This window comes from Girardinichthys multiradiatus, chromosome 6 (genome assembly GCF_021462225.1).
Source record: "Girardinichthys multiradiatus isolate DD_20200921_A chromosome 6, DD_fGirMul_XY1, whole genome shotgun sequence".
Taxonomy (NCBI): Eukaryota; Metazoa; Chordata; class Actinopteri; order Cyprinodontiformes; family Goodeidae; genus Girardinichthys; species Girardinichthys multiradiatus.
This window is the reverse complement of record NC_061799.1, coordinates 3,531,631-3,554,393: the sequence shown is the minus strand read 5'-3', so window position 1 is coordinate 3,554,393 and position 22,763 is coordinate 3,531,631. Positions and strand designations below refer to the sequence as shown.

Below are 22,763 nucleotides of genomic sequence, written 5' to 3'. Positions count from 1 at the left end.
TCACCCAGGCTGAAGTCACCGAGGTGGTTAAAAAGCTCCGCGGTGGCAAGGCTTCGGGGGTGGATGAGATCCGCCCTGAGTACCTCAAGTGTCTGGATGTTGTAGGGCTGTCATGGTTGACACGCCTCTTCAACATTGCGTGGCGGTCGGGGACAGTGCCTCTGGACTGGCAGACTGGGGTGGTGGTCCCCCTTTATAAGAAGGGGGACCGGAGGGTGTGTTCCAACTACAGGGGGATCACACTCCTCAGCCTCCCTGGTAAGGCCTACGCCAGGGTATTGGAGAGGAGAGTCCGACCGATAGTCGAACCTCGGCTTCAGGAGGAACAGTGTGGTTTTCGTCCCAGCCGTGGAACACTGGACCAGCTCTATACCCTCTACAGGGTGCTCGAGGGTTCATGGGAGTTTGCCCAACCGGTTCACATGTGTTTTGTGGACCTGGAGAAGGCATTCGACTGTGTCCCTCGTGATGCCCTGTGGGGGGTGCTCCAGGAGTATGGAATCGGGGGCCCTTTATTAGGGGCCATCCGGTCCCTGTACGAGCGGAGCAGGAGTTTGGTCCGCATTGCCGGCACTAAGTCGGACCTGTTCCCAGTGCATGTTGGACTCCGGCAGGGCTGCCCTTTGTCGCCGGTCCTGTTCATAACTTTTATGGACAGGATTTCTAGACGCAGCCAAGGACCGGAGGGGGTCTGGTTTGGGGAACCAGTGGATTTCGTCTCTTCTTTTTGCGGATGACGTGGTCCTGCTGGCCCCCTCTAGCCAAGACCTACAGCATGCGCTGTGGCGGTTCGCAGCCGAGTGTGAAGCGGCTGGGATGAGGATCAGCTCCTCCAAGTCCGAGGCCATGGTACTCGACCGGAAAAGGGTGGCTTGTCCTCTTCAGGTTGGAGGGGAGTTCCTGCCTCAAGTGGAGGAGTTTAAGTATCTCGGGGTCTTGTTCACGAGTGAGGGAAGAATGGAGCGGGAGATCGACAGACGGATCGGTGCAGCTGCCACAGTAATGGGGGCGCTGTGCCGGTCCATTGTGTTGAAGAGAGAGCTGAGCCGAAAAGCAAAGCTCTCAATTTACTGGTCGGTCTACGTTCCTACCCTCACCTATGGCCATGAACTTTGGGTCATGACCGAAAGAACAAGATCACGGATACAAGCGGCTGAAATGAGCTTCCTCCGTAGGGTGGCCGGGCACTCCCTTAGAGATAGGGTGAGGAGCTCGGCCATCCGGGAGGAGCTCGGAGTAGAGCCGCTGCTCCTCCACATTGAGAGGAGCCAGTTGAGGTGGCTCGGGCATCTATACCGGATGCCTCCTGGACGCCTTCCTCGGGAGGTGTTCCAGGCACGTCCCACCGGGAGGAGGCCCAGGGGACGGCCCAGGACACGCTGGAGGGACTATGTCTCTCGGCTGGCCTGGGAACGCCTTGGGCTCCCCCTGGAGGAGCTGGAGGAGGTGTCTGGAGAGAGGGACGTCTGGGCGTCTCTGCTGAGTCTGCTGCCCCCGCGACCCGGTCCTGGATAAGCGGAAGACGACGAACGAACGAACCTGAAATTTTGCCCTATTCCCTTAGGATTCTAAATAATTCTGGTAAGGATCCATCTGGTTTTGCTAAGTTAATTAAAATATCATCTGCACAAAGAGCTTTTTTTTTTTTTCCTTTGGATTTATCTCAACACCATATATTTTAGAGTCCTCTCTAATCCATTGTGCCAAATGTTCCATAAATATGACACACAACAGTGGTGACATTGAACATCTTTGCCTATAACCATGTTCAAGATTTATAACCCCTGATAATTGCCAATTCAGATTCCCAGTGGGTTTATCAGATAATTCCTAGACTATTTTCAAGAATTTATAAGATAAAGGATAGGACTTTGTGTAGAAAGGATCACCTGCGTAGTTTGCCTGATATTGTCCCTGGTCCTTCTTTCTTTTATAAATCCTGTTTGGTCTAAATTTATAACATTTGGGACAATATCTTCTACAACAACATTGGATTTTGTGATAAAAGGATATGATGGTGTAAGAAGAGATCGACAGGAGAGAAGTGGAGGAGGATGTGGAATATTTATTAAGCAAGGGATACAATATCAGGTATTAGGGAAAGGGAAAGAACTTGAATATATAGTAATTGAGATATGGGAACAAGAAGGTAAATTTAAAATAATACATTTTTATAATCCATGTAAAACATTGTCAATTGAAATAATGGAGGAGTTAAATGAATATTTGGAAGGGAAAGTAATTTGGTGTGGAGATTTTAATGCAAATAGTACATTGTGGGGTAATTGTAATGATAAAAATAGACAAGCTATAGAAGAATGAATGGAAATAAAAAATCTAGTATGTATTAATGATGGGAGGGGAACAAGAATCAATGTAAGAACAGGGATGGAATCAGTTATTGATTTAACAATGGTTTCAAATGGTTTAGCTGGTAGTTGTGAGTGGGGCATTGATAAAAAATCAACAATAGGTAGTGATCATTATCCCATTACAATAAGAGTAGGATTAACTTTAAATAATAGGAATATAAATGTCAATAAAAAACAAAATTTTAATAAGGCAGACTGGACTAAATTTAGATACTTGAGTCAAATAAACTTAGAGAATGTAGATATGAGAATGGATATAAATGATGTAAATTTAAAAATTTGTAAGGTAATCATGGAAGCAGCAGATAATTCTATAAAGAAAGTAGGGTGTAAAAGTAATAAGAAAATGGTACCATGGTGGACAAATGAATGTAAAGAAGCAATAAAGTTAAGAAATAAAGCATTTAAGGTACTAAAAGGAAATCCAATTTATAAGAATTTAATTGATTATAAAAGAAAGCAAGCAATAGTAAGGAGAACTATAAAGAAGGTAAAAAGAGAATATTGGAGAAATTTCTGTAGCACAATAGGGAAAGAAACAAAAATAGAAAAAATTTGGAAAATAATTAAAAGAATGAATGGCATAAATAGAGAGTTTGAATATCCTACATTAAAAATAAATAATATAAATATAGTAAAAGATGAAGATAAAGTTGAAATATTGGCAAGAATATTTAGTAAAATTAACAGTTCAAATAATATTAGTGAAGAGGGAAGAAAAGGAAGAGAAAATACAAAACTTATATATAAAGATGTATTACAGAGTGTTGAAGAAACAAATAATCTGTTAAATGTTGAATTTACAAAAGCTGAATTAAATTATGCACTTAGGAAGACAAAAAATACAGCACCAGGTAAAGATCAAATTTGGTACAGAATGATAAGGCAACTTGGTGGAAAATCGAAAGATATAATATTACAATTATATAATAAAATATGGGAGGAGGGAAAATTACCACTGAGCTGGAAGGAATCAATTGTAGTACCAATAGCTAAACCAGGAAAAGATAAATAAAATCCAGGAAATTATAGACCAATAGCCTTAACATCAAATCTATGTAAAATAATGGAAAAAATGATTAATAGTAGACTAGTATATTATTTAAATAATAAAGGATATATGTCAAAGTATCAAAGTGGTTTCAGAAAAGGGAGGAGTACTAATGATCCAATGCTATGCTTAGAGCATGAAATTAGAAGAGCACAGGTAAATAAAGAAAGTGTAGTGGCAGTATTTTTTGATATAGAAAAAGCATATGATATGATGTGGGTGGAAGGATTATTAATTAAATTACAAATACTGGGCATTAAAGGGAAAATATTTAAATGGATCAAAGACTTTTTAACAAATAGGAAAATACAAGTTAGAATTGGGGAAGTGATCTCAGGAAAATATATAGTAGAAAATGGAACTCCACAGGGGAGTATTATAAGTCCGTTATTGTTTTCAATTATGATAAATGATGTATTTAAAGATATTGGAAAAGTAATGGGATGTTCACTTTTTGCAGATGATGGAGCTGTTTGGAAAAGAGGAAAAAATGTAGATTTCATTGTAAAGAAATTACAAGAGGTTATTATTGAAATAGAGAAATGGGCGTTACAATGGGGATTTAAATTTTCAGTTGAAAAAACCAAAGTAATGATATTTAATCAGAAAAAAATAAACAAGGAAATAAAATTAAAATTATATAACCAAGAATTAGAGCAAGTAAAGTATATAAAATTTTTAGGATTATGGTTTGATGAAAAACTAAAATGGAATATACATATTCAAAAAGTTGTTGATAAATGTAAGAAAATTTTAAATATTATGAGATGCTTGGCTGGCAGTGACTGGGGAGCAGATAGGAAATAGCTAAAACAGATTTACACAGGAATGATAAGATCTAACATAGACTTTGGTTGTATAGTTTACGGTTCAGCAGCTAAAACACATCTGGTTAAATTAGATATTATCCAACATCAGGCATTAAGATTATGTACTGGAGCATTTAAAACTACACCAACAGCAGCAATAGAAATAGAAATGGAAGAAATGCCGTTAGAGTTAAGAAGAATAAAACTAGAAATAAATTATTGGTTAAATTTACAAGGTAATAACTTGGATCATCCAATTTGGGAAATTTTAAATCCATGTTGGGAAAAAGAAAAGAAAGAAATGAAGAGTTTTGGATGGACAATTGAAAATAAAGTAAAATAACTTAAAATGATTGATTTAGAAATTAGTCAAACATCACCAATATCAATTATACCACCATGGATTCTACCAGAAGCAACAGTAGATATGTCAATAATGGAAAAGAAGCAAGATAAATCTTTCATAGTAGATAGTTATTCAGTACAGATACATTTAAATAATTATTATAGATATATTCAAATATATACAAATGCATCAAAAATAAATGGAAAAGTAGGAATAGCTTTTGTAGTACCAGAATTCAATCTAAAAATAGGAAAACGAATTACAGACAGCTTATCAGTATACACAGGAGAAATATTGGCTATATTATTAGCTTTACAATGGTAGAAGACATAAAACCATTAAAAACAGTCATTTGCTCAGATTCAAGCTCTGCATTATTAAGTTTAAAATATAATCAATCAGATAGTAGGATGGACATTTTATTAGAAATATTTCATACATTATACAGAATACAAAAAATGGGCTTGATAGTTATATTTGTGTGGGTTCCAGCACATATTGGAGTAGAAGGAAACGAGAGGGCAGATAAAATAGCAAAGAGGATAATTCAAAATCCTATTAGTTTTATAGTTAAAACAAGTAAATCTGAGGGAAAGAGTATTGTTCAAGGAAAGCTGATGGAAAAATGGCAAAAAAGGTGGGATGAAGGAAAAACAGGAAGATGGTTTTATAAAATTCAGAAGATAGTAGGAGAAAGAAGAAATGGAAGACGAAATAAAAAGGAGGAAAGAGTGATAACAAGGTTGAGATTTGGGCATACAGGACTTAATTATACACTTTTTAAAATTCAAAAGCATGATACTGGTAAATGTGATTACTGTGGAAAATATGAAACAATAGAACATGTTATATCAGAATGTCATAAATATGAAAGAGAAAGAAGATATATGAGAAGAGAGTTTGAAGGTATTAAGGAAAAGGTTAATTTATTAGATATTTTGAGGAAGAATTTAGGGAGTAAACATATACAAATAGTGATTCGTTTTTTAAAGAAAACAAAATTATTTCATAGAATTTGATTATAGTAGATAAAATTGTGAAAGTATGGAGGATATAGAAGGGTAGAATATAATGTAATGTGTAAGTATGTCTATTTGTATATATACATATAGGTAAGATATATTTATTTATTTAATTTGTAGAATTAAATATATATATATAAATAGATAGACCGACACGAACCACACTCCATACCAGTACGTGGCGGTAATGCTACTAAACGTTTGTTGCCAACCGCCAATAAAACCAACAAGAAGAAGAAGAAGAGGAGGAGTAGGCCGACCTCGGCTGGAGGAGGGTGCTGCGTGAAGCTGACACCCCACCCACTTAAAAAATTCCAGCAAATAGACAGAATGGTTAGTGCTTCGTTTGTGCAGGTTTGTGCCGTTAAAATTTTCGTTTGTGCTGTTTTAATTTCTGAGATATTATAAGGTTTAATTTCGGCCGATGACGTCACCATCCCCCCATTTTACTCCGAATTCAACCGGAGTGGGCTCATTTTTTAGTGCTTCGTTTGTGCAGGTTTGTGCCGTTAAAATTTTGGTTTGTGCTGTTTTAATTTCTGAGATATTATAAGTTTTAATTTCGGCCGATGACGTCACCATCCCCCCATTTTACTCCGAATTCAACCGGAGTGGGCTCATTTTTTAGTGCTTCGTTTGTGCAGGTTTGTGCCGTTAAAATTTTCATTTGTGCTGTTTTAATTTCTGAGATATTATAAGTTTTAATTTCGGCCGATGACGTCACCATCCCCCCATTTTACTCCGAATTCAACCGGAGTGGGCTCATTTTTTAGTGCTTCGTTTGTGCAGGTTTGTGCCGTTAAAATTTTCATTTGTGCTGTTTTAATTTCTGAGATATTATAAGGTTTAATTTCGGCCGATGACGTCACCATCCCCCCATTTTACTCCGAATTCAACCGGAGTGGGCTCATTTTTTAGTGCTTCGTTTGTGCAGGTTTGTGCCGTTAAAATTTTCATTTGTGCTGTTTTAATTTCTGAGATATTATAAGTTTTAATTTCGGCCGATGACGTCACCATCCCCCCATTTTACTCCGAATTCAACCGGAGTGGGCTCATTTTTTAGTGCTTCGTTTGTGCAGGTTTGTGCCGTTAAAATTTTCGTTTGTGCTGTTTTATTTTCTGAGATATTATAAGGTTTAATTTCGGCCGATGACGTCACCATCCCCCCATTTTACTCCGAATTCAACCGGAGTGGGCTCATTTTTTAGTGCTTCGTTTGTGCAGGTTTGTGCCGTTAAAATTTTCATTTGTGCTGTTTTAATTTCTGAGATATTATAAGGTTTAATTTCGGCCGATGACATCACCATCCCCCCATTTTACTCCGAATTCAACCGGAGTGGGCTCATTTTTTAGTGCTTCGTTTGTGCAGGTTTGTGCCGTAAAAATTTTCGTTTGTGCTGTTTTGGTTTATGAGATATTAAATAATATATTTTTTTAGGTCATCCAGAGGTCACCATCCCCCCATTTTGCTCCAAATTGAACCGGAGTGGTCTACCTTTTTAATGCTGTCTGTGCCGCTTTTATGTACAAGCTATATAATTTTCTTTCAGGCGATCACTGACGACTTAAATCGATGACGTCTATGGCCTGCGCTGAACATCATCACCACCAAGCAAGCAGTTATTAATTTCGTGTTTTTCTTTCATCATGCAAGTTAAATTGTGTTTTTATCCGATGTTGTAAAATGTATGCCTTGTTATAGTGTTTTGCACTTTATTCCTTAATAAAGATTATGAAACTTTTTTGGTCTCAAAGAAATTTGCTTTAAATATGTCTACTAAGTCACCAATACCTTTATCTTTCTACACAGTAATTCAATATTATCCTCTCACAAATGGGAAAAATCCACCAGCTGCAGCTACACATTCCTTGCCCAAAACCTGACATGGTCTGCGACCACTATGATGTAATGTTTATAATTTCAATAACTGTTCTGTGTTACTGTTGTGGTTTTAATAATCTAATTCAGCTCGTGTACGCTGGACAAAAGCGGAAGTGCGAGTAGGTCATTGGCTCAAAGTTCATAACCAAGTAATTTACTTTTTGTTTAAATAAAATTTTTAAATGCGTCAAGCATTAATTTCTAATTTCTGACATTAAATGTAAGAATTTTTAAAAGCGCTTGGCAACTTTGATATACTAAGTTCTCACACAATGTCATAGGGATTGGCTCCACCCACGTACTGACCCCCACCACTGACCTTGTTTTGGCGGTAATTTAAATGTTTTACTACACTTGTATAAGGTAAGTGAGCTAATAATGTTTAGGTTTTAGATAAAACACTGTTTTTTAAAAGTCCAGACTTTTAAAAAATGTTGAAACAAAGATTCTGCAAGGCTTCATTTTGCAGCTATTCCATTCATTTTTAGTCATCGATGTTTAGGCACATCAGTAGATTCCACAGAACTAAGACACATTTTTAAAGTTGAACAGATACTTCAATTGAAAATTCACAAGACAAGTAGTGGTAAAAAATTCAACATTTAAAATAAAATAAAAACATACTATAATTACAACACAGCATAAATGGCTTACAGATTTGAGAGAACAATTTAAACTGAGTTTTTGAGTTGTGATAGAATGCTGAAATATCAATGTTTTGTGGCTTTGGGAGATTATATAGGCTTTGATTAATGCTAATCAAAGCCTTTTCGTTCTTTAACTAGATGCCTCGACAGCCATCAATAGACAGGGATTCCCTTATTGCAGTTCTCTGCACTTCCAAAGAGGCTATCCTTCTTAATGGCAAAATAGCCACTCCAGCTGCCACTATTTGGACGGAATTAAGTCAGCAGCTGGATAACAAGATGTCTCCAAAAGCCCTGTACACTTTTGTAAAATCTAACAGACACAACATCTGGTCATGTTTGGAGATCAGTGAGCAGGAAAGTGATCGTGAGAGCATTGTGGACACAGAGTTTGACTCAGGCTCCATTTCTCCTGGACAAGATGACTGCTCAGGTTTTCAGCTTGAAGTTCCTTTTGAGGAATGGATCAAATTTGTACCTGAGAAAGTGGAATATAATGACAAGTTTTCATCATCTGGCAAAAGGGAATATATGATTTTGAAGCCTGGCACTTGGAGTCATGTAATTAACCATCTGATTTGGAAAAAGATCAAAAGCACATGTACATTTGTGTTCCAGAGAGCAAAGGTTTATCCAACTGTCACAAGCAACTACATAGATATCAAAGGCTTATGTAAAGAGTGTCAAGGCCATATTAAAATGACTTGTGCTAGAGAGCCAACGGTAAACAGCCCAATGCTGCTTCAGTGTTCCATCGAAGACAGTGATATCTCCCTGCACACTGGGCAATCCAAGAGGTTCATGTCTGGAAACCTTCGTGCACAGATTTCAAAAGAACTGTGTGAGGGCAGGATGGAGCCGGCTGTATGGAGGTCAGCGAAGGCATCAGATTTGATGGATATTGGAGATGCTGAGCCAAGTCACCTTCCAAATTTGGCCACCCTACGAAAAGCTAAGCAGGAGAGAAGAGATTTGGAATTAGGTGACAAAGATCCCATTTTGTCTTTGCAGTTATTCAAATATAGCACACCTCACAGTGGTAGTATAAGAGACATTGGTCTAGACAAGTTCTTCTGCCACTATTGGAGTCAAACACAGCTACATGTGTATAAGGCATTGTCCAAAAAATGCCCCTCAGTAGTTTGCTTTGACGCAACTGGCTCAGTTGTGAGAAGACTGGTGAGACCAAATGGTACATCTGGCCACATCTTATATCAAGGCGTTCTGACAGGGGACAACTGCTCAGTCCCAGTTGTGCAAATGCTGTCAGAGAGACACGACATTAATGCAATTGCAACATGGCTGACAGAATGGCTTCGTACAGGTGCTGCTATACCAAAGGAAGCCGTGAGTGACTTTTCTCTGGCTATTCTTGGTGCTCTGGTGAAGGACTTCACTCCTTACCCCAATCTGAAGATATACATTAACGAATGCTTCCGTTTGCTACTTGGGAACCAGTCTGCAAAACTTCCTCCTTGTTTTATCAGGGTTGATGTGGCACACTGCATAAAGATGATCTGTCAGTGGGACTGCCTGAAAAACAAGTCACACCGTGTCAAAGATTTCTTTGTCAGGGCAATAGCAAAGCTTCTTCAATCACAGTGCTTGGACCATGCAAAACAGCTAATACATGCCATCACTGTTGTGGCCCTCAGTGAGGCAGAGGGTGATGATAGTTCTGGAGTCCCTCTCGAATCAGAGATGTGCAAAAAATATCTAAAAACCCAGATCACAGAAGACTCCATCATCATTCCAGCTGAAGATCCAAATGAAATGCATCAAGTGGATTCTTTTGACGAGATCCAGACTGACCTACGCGGCTGGGTATCAAACATATGCGAGGAGAGCAGGTCACTCGCTGCAGCCAATGGGGATAGGGATAATATCCATTTCCTCCCTGATATTGTTCCACACATAATAAGACTAGCAAGTTACTTACCACTTTGGACAGGAGTAATGGTCCCCCTCTTCAAAAGCACCAACCTCACAGCAAGCTCAGCCACTGTTGAAGCAGAATTCAAAAATGTAAAGCATGGCCTTTTTAAACACGAGAACTTACCCATTCGAGTTGATCGCTTTATTTCTCATCATCTTTCCTTTATTGAAGGAAATATGCGGATTTGTTCTGCAAAAGCGAAAAATGATGAGGAAACATCTGGATTAGCAAAAGTTTCCGAAACAAACTCTGTATCCATGACTACCCACAGTGCTGAAGCCAAGACAAGAATGGATTCTCACCATTCTGTAGAATCCGATGAAACCACAAACATTCCTCCAACAGATGAAGACGTGGTTGAAAACTGGAGGGGACTAATTCTTCCACCCAAAAAAAGGAAGAGAACTTCTTATCTCACTTCCTGCACTGAATGGCTCCATGCAGATCCATCGTTTGGGGCAAAAAGAGTGAAAGTGGGACTATTAAAAAATGGAAACCTGCATCAACCGATTAGAGTTGGGAAATCAACAATCTCTGTTCTGAACACATGTGCATTTGATGCGTTTTGTCAGTGCTTATGCTGTGCTTTCTGTGACAGCTCAGCATTTCAAAATGTTGTCAGGAACAACAGTGACAACCCCATCTTGCTGCTGGTAAAAGCCATTGCTACAGATGGTGTGACCCCAAAGATCTATTTACAGAGGGCAGAGCTGCTTAGTGCAATGTTTGAAAAAATCCAGTTGAGGTCTGGTGCCCATCAAATCGATGCCCAGTGCAATATCTCCACGGTCATTGGAAAAACAATGAGAAATATATCCAGCGTTTACATCTCAAAACACTGCTCTTCACAGTTATGCCAGCTAAACAAAGGAACAACAAGGGAAGTACCATTTGTTTCTCCTGACATTTCTGTGCTGATGGACTCTGGCATGGCTCAGCTTGACATTTCAGTGGAAAATGGACTCTTCCTTCCGGAGTCTCCCTGCCTTCGCCCACTACCGAAGGAATCAGAATGTCCACTTGAATTCAAAACAGGAGCCAGCACCTCAGGAAAAATTCTCTGTGCTGGAACTGTTACTCACAGCTACAGGATTGGAGAAATAACATGGATTGACACTGACCTTGCAAACACAACTCAGTTTCCTTTGAGTGAATTTCCCCCCACTGTTGCTCTCCAAGGAAAGACATTCTCTTTGAGAGGAGTCATCGCTTTCAAGGGAAGCTTGACTAAAGATGGTCTGGGACATTACATTGCATACTGCCAAAGAGCTCCATGTGTGTGGGAGCTTTATGATGACCTGGCAAATATAGTGAAGACTGTGTCTGAAAAGAAGACAATACAACCACATGCAGCGTTATACACAGCAGACTGAATGCTGTGAATCAACACATTTTGGGGGAAAATTTCTGAGAAGCCCAGATCAAAAGGCAAATACATTTTGCCATGGTTTGATATTCCTGACCAGAAATAGGTTCTATTTTAATGTTCTTTGTTACAAGTTCTTAGATGGTTAAGTATGCCATATTTATAACATAAAGTTAATTTTCCAAATCAGAAGTGACATTTTCAAACAGTAACTTGGTTATGCGTGATCTCAGAAGTCATGGTTATCTCTCTCAATTAATTAGAATAGAAAACCTTTATTGTTCCACAATAGGAACATTTGAGTGTGTCAGCACCAAACCATAAGGCAATGAAAGTACACAGGTTCATATTTATCTAAAAAAGTAGAAAACTTACCCAAACTAAAAGCTATAAGAAACAAAGTGCAAAAAACAATCACAAAAAGGCTGAAAGGGATTTACAATAAAAGAGAGGAAAAATACAATACTGTGCAGTTATCAGTAAGGTATAGGTTATATATATTAAATTAGGCGTGCAGAACAATCAGGTGACAGTGGTGACAGCATTTATGTAAACACTTGATCAGATAAAAACTTGATCAGATAAAAACTTCAATATTGGCATGAAAGTAAAAAACCTATTGTTTGTTGGAAGCAGTGATGGTTAGTCTATAAAGTCTAACAGCAGCTCTGATCTGCAAAAAAGTACTTTTGTCCACTTAAGGTAAAGCTTCACTTAGGCTAAAGTACCTCTCCATGTCTTTACTAGCTTCATGCATGGGATGGGAAATACTGTCCAACTATGAATATATTGGTCATGTGCCCACCTCATGCCCTGAATAAAGTGCAAAACACTATAACAAGGCATACATTTTACAACATCGGATAAAAACACAATTTAACTTGCATGATGAAAGAAAAACACGAAATTAATAACTGCTTGCTTGGTGGTGATGATGTTCAGCGCAGGCCATAGACGTCATCGATTTAAGTCGTCAGTGATCGCCTGAAAGAAAATTATATAGCTTGTACATAAAAGCGGCACAAACAGCATTAAAAAGGTAGACCACTCCGGTTCAATTTGGAGCAAAATGGGGGGATGGTGACCTCTGGATGACCTAAAAAAATATATTATTTAATATCTCATAAACCAAAACAGCACAAACGAAAATTTTAACGGCACAAACCTGCACAAACGAAGCACTAAAAAATGAGCCCACTCCGGTTGAATTCGGAGTAAAATGGGGGGATGGTGACGTCATCGGCCGAAATTAAACCTTATAATATCTCAGAAATTAAAACAGCACAAACGAAAATTTTAACGGCACAAACCTGCACAAACGAAGCAATAAAAAATGAGCCCACTCCGGTTGAATTCGGAGTAAAATGGGGGGATGGTGACGTCATCGGCCGAAATTAAACCTTATAATATCTCAGAAATTAAAACAGCACAAACGAAAATTTTAACGGCACAAACCTGCACAAACGAAGCACTAAAAAATGAGCCCACTCCGGTTGAATTCGGAGTAAAATGGGGGGATGGTGACGTCATCGGCCGAAATTAAACCTTATAATATCTCAGAAATTAAAACAGCACAAACGAAAATTTTAACGGCACAAACCTGCACAAACGAAGCACTAAAAAATGAGCCCACTCCGGTTGAATTCGGAGTAAAATGGGGGGATGGTGACGTCATCGGCCGAAATTAAACCTTATAATATCTCAGAAATTAAAACAGCACAAACGAAAATTTTAACGGCACAAACCTGCACAAACGAAGCACTAAAAAATGAGCCCACTCCGGTTCAATTCGGAGTAAAATGTGGGGATGGTGACGTCATCGGCCGAAATTAAAACTTATAATATCTCAGAAATTAAAACAGCACAAACGAAAATTTTAACGGCACAAACCTGCACAAACGAAGCACTAAAAAATGAGCCCACTCCGGTTGAATTCGGAGTAAAATGGGGGGATGGTGATGTCATCGGCCGAAATTAAAACTTATAATATCTCAGAAATTAAAATAGCACAAACGAAAATTTTAACGGCACAAACCTGCACAAACGAAGCACTAAAAAATGAGCCCACTCCGGTTCAATTCGGAGTAAAATGGGGGGATGGTGACCTCTGGATGACCTAAAAAATAATCTTTAATATCTCAGAAACCAAAACAGCACAAACAAAAATTTTAACGGCACAAACCTGCACAAACGAAGCACTAACCATTCTGTCTATTTGCTGGAATTTTTCAAGTGGGTGGGGTGTCAGCTTCACGCAGCTTGCGGTTGGAGGTCGACGCGGTGCACGAGCGGGGCGCGAAACTTCTGTCTGAAAACGCTGGTCTACTTAGAACCCCACAGTGGTAGAAATTATTTACTTTTAGAAGTGGCAGTAAAAGGCATAAACTGGTATGTGAATGGTTCAGAATGGATACACAGGAGGACAATATGGACTTTGATGAATGGACGCCAGTAAGTAGAGGGAGAGGACGCGGAAGAGGTAAAGCAGAAGAAGGGAAATTGTTAGATAGCCAAAGGAGTAAAAGAGAGCTGGAAGAAAACAGTTCTGAAGAAGAGAGAGTAGTTAGGAGGAAAATCGGAAGGGAAGAATGTAAAATAATATTAAAGATAAAAAATGAAGAAGAAAAAGAGAACCTGAGTCCTATTTCACTATCTAGAGAAATAAAAAAAAAGATAGGAGATGTTGAAATGGTGGTCTTGAGAGATGGAAATATACTGGTGTTGTTTAAAACCAAAGAACAAAGAAGAAAGGCTTTACAAATTGAAAACATTTGCAAGAAAACGGTGACAGAGAGGAAGATTATAGGAGAAGATAAAATCATTCGGGGGGTAATTTATGGCATTCCTCTGGAGGAAGATATAGACAAGTAAAAAAAAAGTATTGTTGGTGCAAAGATAAGAAATCTCAAAAGACTGACAAAAAATGTAAATGGAGAAAGAGTAGGAAGCCCGTCAATTTTAATAGATTTTGAAGAAAAGGTGTTGCCACAAAATGTTAAAATAGGATATCTGAGTTTTTCTGTGAGGCCTTTCATTCCTCCACCACTAAGATGTTTTAAATGTCAGAGATATGGTCATATAGCAGCTGTCTGCAAAGGAAAACAAAGATGTCCAAAGTGTGGAGAAGATCACAGAATTGAAGATTGTGGGGAAGAAGTGCAGGAAAAATGTTGCAATTGTGGAGGGCAACATAGAGTTACATTCGGGGGATGTGAGGTAAGGAAGAAAGCAAAAGAAATCCAACAAATTAAAATGACTAAAAACATAAGCTATGCTGAAGCAGTCAAAAATGTACAGAAAGAAAGATCAAGGGATGAAGGTCAAATTAGGATTCCAGATTATCAACAAAGAAAAGTAGAATCAGAGGAAAATGTTACAATGTCTGTGGAAAAACTGATATTATTCATAGCTTATGTCATTAACTGCACTGAACAGGCTAAACACAAAACAGAAAAGATTAAAAATAATAGTCAGAGGAGCAGAAAAGTTCTTAGGGTTTAAAGAAGGATCTTGGGAAAACATTAATAAAAAGTTGGAAACAGATGGAAGGCAAGGAGGAACCCCAGCTGATAGAAATATATGATAATATTACAGTGGAATGCAAGAAGCTTAATCGCTAATGGACAGGAATTTAAAGGGTATATAGATGGAATTGAAGAAAAACCAGAAATTATATGTATACAGGAGACGTGGTTAAAGCCAAACCTAGATTTTGTGTTTAAAGGGTATAATAATATCAGAAGGGATAGAATAGAAGGAAGTGGAGGAGGATGTGGAATATTTATAAAAGAAGGGATACAATATCAGATATTAGGAAAAGGTAAAAATTTAGAATACATAGTAGTTGAAATTTACAATATAAAAGAAAAATGTAAGATAATAAATTTTTTATAATCCATGTAAAATATCATTTGAGTTGATGGATGAATTAATGGGATACTTAGAAGGAAAAGTAGTCTGGTGTGGAGATTTTAATGCTAACAGCACATTATGGGGAAAATGTAATGATAAAAATGGACAAGTTATTGAAGAAATAATGGAAATAAAAAATTTGGTATGTATAAATGATGGAAGAGGAACAAGAATTAATGTAAAAACCGGTACAGAGTCTGTGATTGATTTAACAATAGTATCAAATTGTTTAGCCAATAACTGTGAGTGGGACATTGACAAAGATACAACAGTAGGCAGTGATCATTACCCCATTAAAATCATAACAGGAATTTTAATAAATAACAGGAATACAGGATTATATAAAAGATGGAACTTTAATAAGGCTGATTGGGAAAAATTTAAATATTTAAGTCAAAACAAATTGGAAGAAATAGATGAGTCAATTGATATAAATAGTTTAAATATAAATATCTGTAAAAAAAATCTTACAGGCTGCAGAAGAATCAATAAAAAAAGGAGGAAGAAAGAACGATAAAAAAATTGTGCCATGGTGGACAAAAGATTGTAGTGAAGTAATAAAATTAAGAAATAAAGCATTTAAAATGTTAAAAAGTAACCCAATTTATCAGAACCTAATTGAGTACAAAAGAAAGCAGGCAAAGGTAAGAAAGATCATTAAACATGCAAAAAGAGAATATTGGAGAAACTTTTGTAATACCGTAGGGAGAGAAACAAAAATTGATCAAATTTGGAAAACGATTAAAAGAATGAAGGGTATTAGAAAAGAATATGGATATCCTATATTAAAAATAGATAATACAACTATAACGGAAGATAAAGAAAAAGCAGAAATATTAGCTAAAACATTTAGTAAAATTCATAGTTCAAATAATATTAGTGAAGAGGGGAAGAAAGGTAGGGAAATCACAAAGATGAAATATAAAGAATTAATGCAAAATAATGTAGATACAAATAAATTAATAAATGAACCATTTACACAAGGAGAATTGAACTTTGTAACCAGGAAAACAAAAAATACATCACCTGGAAAAGATCAAATGTACTATACGATGATAGAACATCTTAATGACAAAGCAAAAGACAAAATATTAGAATTATACAATAAAGTTTGGGAGGAGGGAGAGCTGCCACAGAGCTGGAAGGAAGCAATAATTATTCCAATAGCTAAACCAGGAAAAGATAACAAAAAACCAGAAAATTATAGACCGATCGCATTAACATCAAATATTTGTAAAATAATGGAAAAAATGATTAATAATAGATTAACATATTATTTAAATATTAATGGATATACAGGTCCTTCTCAAAATATTAGCATATTGTGTGAAAGTTCATTATTTTCCATAATGTAATGATGAAAATTTAACATTCATATATTTTAGATTCATTGCACACTAACTGAAATATTTCAGGTCTTTTATTGTTTTAATACGGATGATTTGGCATACAGCTCATGAAAACCCAAAATTCCTATCTCACAAAATTAGCATATCATTAAAAGGGTCTCTAAACGAGCTATGAACCTAATCATCTGAATCAACGAGTTAACTCTAAACACCTGCAAAAGATTCCTGAGGCCTTTAAAATTCCCAGCCTGGTTCATCACTCAAAACCCCAATCATGGGTAAGACTGCCGACCTGACTGCTGTCCAGAAGGCCACTATTGACACCCTCAAGCAAGAGGGTAAGACACAGAAAGAAATTTCTGAACGAATAGGCTGTTCCCAGAGTGCTGTATCAAGGCACCTCAGTGGGAAGTCTGTGGGAAGGAAAAAGTGAGGCAGAAAACGCTGCACAACGAGAAGAGGTGACCGGACCCTGAGGAAGATTGTGGAGAAGGGCCGATTCCAGACCTTGGGGGACCTGCGGAAGCAGTGAACTGAGTCTGGAGTAGAAACATCCAGAGCCACCGTGCACAGGCGTGTGCAGGAAATGGGCTACAGGTGCCGCATTCCCCAGGTCAAGCCACTTTTGAACCAGAAACAGCGGCAGAAGCGCCTGACCTGGGCTACAGAGAAGCAGCAATGGACTGTTGCTCAGTGGTCCAAAGTACTTTTTTTGGATGAAAGCAAATTCTGCATGTCATTCGGAAATCAAGGTGCCAGAGTCTGGAGGAAGACTGGGGAGAAGGAAATGCCAAAAGGCCAGAAGTCCAGTGTCAAGTACCCACAGTCAGTGATGGTCTGGGGTGCCGTGTCAGCTGCTGGTGTTGGTCCACTGTGTTTTATCAAGGGCAGGGTCAATGCAGCTAGCTAGCAGGAGATTTTGGAGCACTTCATGCTTCCATCTGCTGAAAAGCTTTATGGAGATGAAGATTTCATTTTTCAGCACGACTTGGCACCTGCTCACAGTGCCTAAACCACTGGTAAAGGGTTTACTGACCATGGCATCAATGTGCTCAATTGGCCTGCCAACTCTCCTGACCTGAACCCCATAGAGAATCTGTGGGATATTGTGAAGAGAACGTTGAGAGACTCAAGACCCAACACTCTGGATGATCTAAAGGCTGCTATCGAAGCATCCTGGGCCTCCATAAGACCTCAGCAGTGCCACAGGCTGATTGCCTCCATGCCACGCCGCATTGAAGCAGTCATTTCTGCAAAAGGATTCCCGACCAAGTATTGAGTGCATAACTGTACATGATTATTTGAAGGTTGACGTTTTTTGTATTAAAAACACTTTTCTTTTATTGGTCGGATGAAATATGCTAATTTTGTTAGATAGGAATGTTGGGTTTTCATGAGTTGTATGCCAAAATAATCCGTATTAAGACAATAAAAGACCTGAAATATTTCAATTAGTGTGCAATGAATCTAAAATATATGAATGTTAAATTTTCATCATGACATTCTGGAAAATAATTAACTTTATGACAATATGCTAATATTTTGAGAAGGACCTGTATATCTAGAAATCAAAATGGGTTTAGAAAAGGGAGAAGCACAAATGACTCTGCATTATGTTTAGAATATGAAATTAGGAGAGCACAAATAAACAAAGAAAATGTAGTAGCTGTATTTTTCGACATAGAAAAAGCTTATGACATGATGTGGGTTGAAGGATTATTAATTAAATTAAATAAAATGGGTATTACTGGAAAAATGTTTAACTGGATTAAAGATTTTTTATCAAATAGAACAATACAAGTAAGAATTGGTCAAGAATTGTCAGGTAAATATATAATAGATAATGGTACTCCTCAAGGAAGTATTATAAGTCCGTTATTGTTTTCTATAATGATAAATGATGTATTTAAAAATATTGGTAAGGAAGTCGGTTGCTCACTATTTGCAGATGATGGAGCTATATGGAAAAGGGGTCGTAATATCAAACTTAATGAAAAGAAAATACAGGATGAGATTATTAGAATAGAACAATGGGCAAATCAATGGGGATTTAAATTCTCAGTGGAAAAAACAAAAGTAATGGTGTTTACACAGAAAAGGAAAAGAGAAAATATAAAACTAAAATTATACAATCAAGGTTTAGAACAAGTAAAAAATATAAAATTTGTAGGTATATGGTTTGATGAAAACATTATATGGAAAGTACATATAGAAAGAATCATAGATAAATGCAAAAAAATATTAAACATTATGAGATGTATGGCTGGTATTGATTGGGGAGTAGATCGAACATCATTAAAAAGAATTTATACAGGATTAATTAGATCAAATATTGATTATGGAAGTATAATTTATGGATCAGCAGCAAACACTCATCTTATAAAATTAGACAATATACAACATCAAGCTTTAAGAATTTGTACAGGAGCAATCAGAACCAGTCCAATAGCAGCACTTCAGGTAGAGATGGGAGAGATGCCATTAGATCTAAGAAGAAAACAGCAATAAATTACTGGATAAACTTACAAAGCAATAATCCGGATCATCCCACACGTGATATTTTAAAACCATGCTGGGAAAAAGAAAAAAAACAAGTTAAGAGTTTTGGTTGGATTATCAGTAACATAGCAGAAGAATTTCAAATATATTTTATATCGCCAGGTTTAATTAATTAAGCATGTTAACTCGCTTGCTGTATTTTAACTGCAGCTAGCTCATTGTAAGCATGGCAGGTTTTAGACGGGTTTATCTCATTGTGTCTGATTCAGCATTTTAAAATGTCCATTACAGCTTACATTCATAACGTTGATAATTTTCTAATTTTTATTGTAATTCCAACTACTGAACTAGCACATCTTGAAAAATACTGTGATATTGACATGGTTAATTTAGTTAAAGTTATAGATTGTTTGTCAACGACGGCCACATAAATAGGGACATTATCATTAAACGTGATTGTGAAGATGAGTCATTTTTTATTATTCTTTTCCAGGTAAACCACATGAAAATGGCTTAAGTGAACTGCTGAACCTTGTTGCATACAAAGCACCACAAAGGTAACAAAATTTCTGTCCTTAAAAATAATAAGAGCTGAATCCAGATGTCTGAACAAAATGATTTTAACATTTTAAGACCTTCACAAAGTTGGTATTTACAGTCATGGATGAAGTTGAAGTAGATATTAGAATCTATCTCAAGACAGAAAAAGAAATTAAGAATTATTACTGGAACATATCAGCATCAATACACAGTAGAACGGTAACAAAAAATACCTTTAACAATCAAAGGTCCATGGTAACAGTCAACGTGTTTGCTTAGGGCTTGTTTGTTGGGGTGCAAGATGAGGTTTGACAGTTTTTTCTTTGTGTTTTTCGCCTGGCTTTTACTTCCAAGATGTCCAGCATTGGCCAGAATTTTTTTTCTTTCATTAAAGATATGTCTTGCTGCTATTCTTAGTCTCAGCCTGATGAATCTGGTGGTTATTTTTCTTTGCACTTCGTGACAGGAAGGAAGCATGCTTCCTAATAGATTTGCTTCTCTCTCTAGAGTATCCATGGCATTTGGGAGCTCCATGACAGATTTATTGGACCTTGTTCTGAAAAGCTTTTCAACTTTCTGGACCAGACTGAAGGCTTCATGTGATGGCCGACACAGCACTCCTGGTTTGAATTCCTTCAGTATCAATAGGGTACTGTGCTCTCCTTCCAAAGTGTCATCATTTTGCTTAATTGAACTTGAGCATCCATCACAGATGTTGGAATGTTTGATTACTTTATTCACAATGTATCCTGTAAGATGGTACAGAATACATGTTTCGCTGTTGGTGAGGTCAGGAGTATCTGTGTCTCCAATCAGCTGCTCCACACGAAGGCCAGGACTGGGAAATGTCTCCTTAATGTCCAGGAACTCTGCCAGAAGACTGCCGCCATCCTCCTGATAGCTTCCTGATTTTACAGTTGTAAGAAACTGCCCAACTGAGATTGATCTCAGTGCCTGGTGAAACTCCACTGGTGTTGGGACTGGATTCCTTTGCCTTATGCAGCTGAACAAGTTTTCAAGGCAGTCCTGAGTAAACCTGCTTGTCAACACAAACATGTGTCCATGGTCAAGCATGTCTTTCTGAATACCTAAAATTGTAGATGTTGCCATCACAATTCCTGTTTGCACTGGTTTCCAGCTTCCTGTATGACCTATTCTAAGTCCACTGAAGAGTGCTAACATGTCTTGGAGGAATTTAATAGCTTTGTTGTACTCTTCCATCTTGTGCCTGCTGAGTCCCATCACAGGGTGACGAGAGGACATCAGATCAAACCAGTGGTTCACCTGCTCCAGAAACCAGGCTGTTGTCAGATTATAGGTGGGTCGCTGCTTCTGCTCCACCATGTATTTCAGACCTGCACTTGCTGACTTACTAAACACATTCAATGCAGGCCCCACCTTCATTTTGTCAAAATGACTGGGCTGAAGGGTTTTTTGTGAAAGATTTGGAGCAATTTTCAAAGGCATTTGTTCCTGAAAATCTACCAAATCTTTCAAAGGACCCAGTGAAACCTCATTGTGTGGCAGACTCTCTTTTTGTACAATCTCTGGTGGAATTGTGAAGGTCTGACCACTAACCAGGGCACTCTTCAAATTATTCACCAGATGAGGGACATCTGGCATGAAGTACAGCCTTTTGTCTGGTCTTACTGGGTGTTGGACAAATGTTTTCTTGTGGCCCACTCCAAAAGCCCGCCACATCGCTCGGTTAGCACTGCCCGTGTCAGTGGTGATGTTTACCACAAGACCTATGGAAGCTGCTCTCTCAATGATGTCTAGGATGACTGGCTTGTAATTAGCTCCATTAGTGGAATTGCCACTAAAATGGTACCCCGCAACTTGCTTCCATCTTGTTGTACTTCCAGCCAACATAAAAACACATGCATGTGTTGCAGCTCCTGTGTGACCAGGCAGCGTCACATCCCCAAACAGCTTCCCTGTTCCTAGGTGCAGCTCCACACTAGGGGCGATTGCCATTTCATCTAGAGTAAGTATACATTCTCTTTCCATCTCTGTTAAACTGTCAACCTTTAGTTGGAGCATGTTGAAAACTTCTCCTAGCACACCTGGTTCCAGCTTAATGTGTTGCAATCTTCTTTGCTGGGTTCTGATGTCAGGGAGAGGGAGACTCATGTCCTGAAGAAGCCTGTAGCCTGTTGAGCCCACAGAAAAGCGAAGTTGTATGGCTTTTTTTAATGTGTTTTTGCTCCATCTAATGTCTCTCTTACTCTTCATACCAATAGCTTTCATTTGATCTTTTGTGAAAATGCTGCCAAAGTTCTTTTCCATTGTTAATTTTTTCTTTCGTAGGACTGCATTAATTTTCTTCTGTCTGTGAAGTTCTCCTTCTATTGTTCTTATGTGAATTTTTTGGTTTTCTAATTCCTCCCTCAGCTTTTTCACCTCGGTTTCCTGATTGTATTCCCTGTTGATGCATACGTCTTGCCCTGTTGACCCTGGCGCATCAGTTCCTGGCATGTCCCTGTCATCTTCATCTTCTTTTTCCCCTTCACTTTCCCTCATCTCACTTGCCTCATTTCTGTTTCTTCCTTCCTTCATCTCTGAAATTATAATGGCACTGTTAGCATAAAGATTAGGTAAAACATTTGAAACGTATTTAACACGGTTCATACCAAAGTTTACTTTAGAACTATATGTGTGATCACTAGTCAGTGGATCAACATGCAGTGGAAGTTCTGCTGGACTTCTCATTGCAGGATCCTTCCTCCTCTTTGGTTCTGGGCGATGAAGAAAAAGGGTTGGAACGGCATCAGCCCTCAGTCTCACTTGGCCTGACTGTGCCTTCACAAACTGTCCTTTTTCAAAGTGTGCCTGTAAAGTGATTTATTTATTTATTTTCTTGCACATTTCATTAGGCTCTTGTGCATTTGAACCTACAGAGGAACACATTTACTTTTTTTTGCCTTCTAGCTATGATATTGATTGTTTCTGTATTGTTTTCAGGGAGGTCAGCAGATGTGGTGACTGACTTCAAAAGGAGCTGCTACCAATGATGCCATGGAGGATGAACC

At 38.0% G+C, this 22,763-nt stretch overlaps 1 long non-coding RNA gene across 2 annotated transcripts; it reads right to left on the bottom strand.

The window, feature by feature from the left end:
* Positions 1–9,668: 9,668 nt before the first annotated feature.
* On the bottom strand, positions 9,669–11,581 carry LOC124870390. Of its 2 annotated transcripts, XR_007038753.1 has the most exons (4): positions 11,187–11,581; positions 10,954–11,060; positions 10,069–10,131; positions 9,669–9,949 (listed from the first exon to the last, which is right to left on the bottom strand). It is a non-coding gene; the product is annotated as an uncharacterized LOC124870390 (long non-coding RNA). The 2 variants fall into 2 exon arrangements; XR_007038754.1 differs by lacking the exons at positions 10,954–11,060; positions 11,187–11,581 and adding an exon at positions 10,368–10,939 and having other exon boundaries at positions 10,069–10,254.
* Between the last annotated feature and the right edge of the window lie 11,182 nt (positions 11,582–22,763).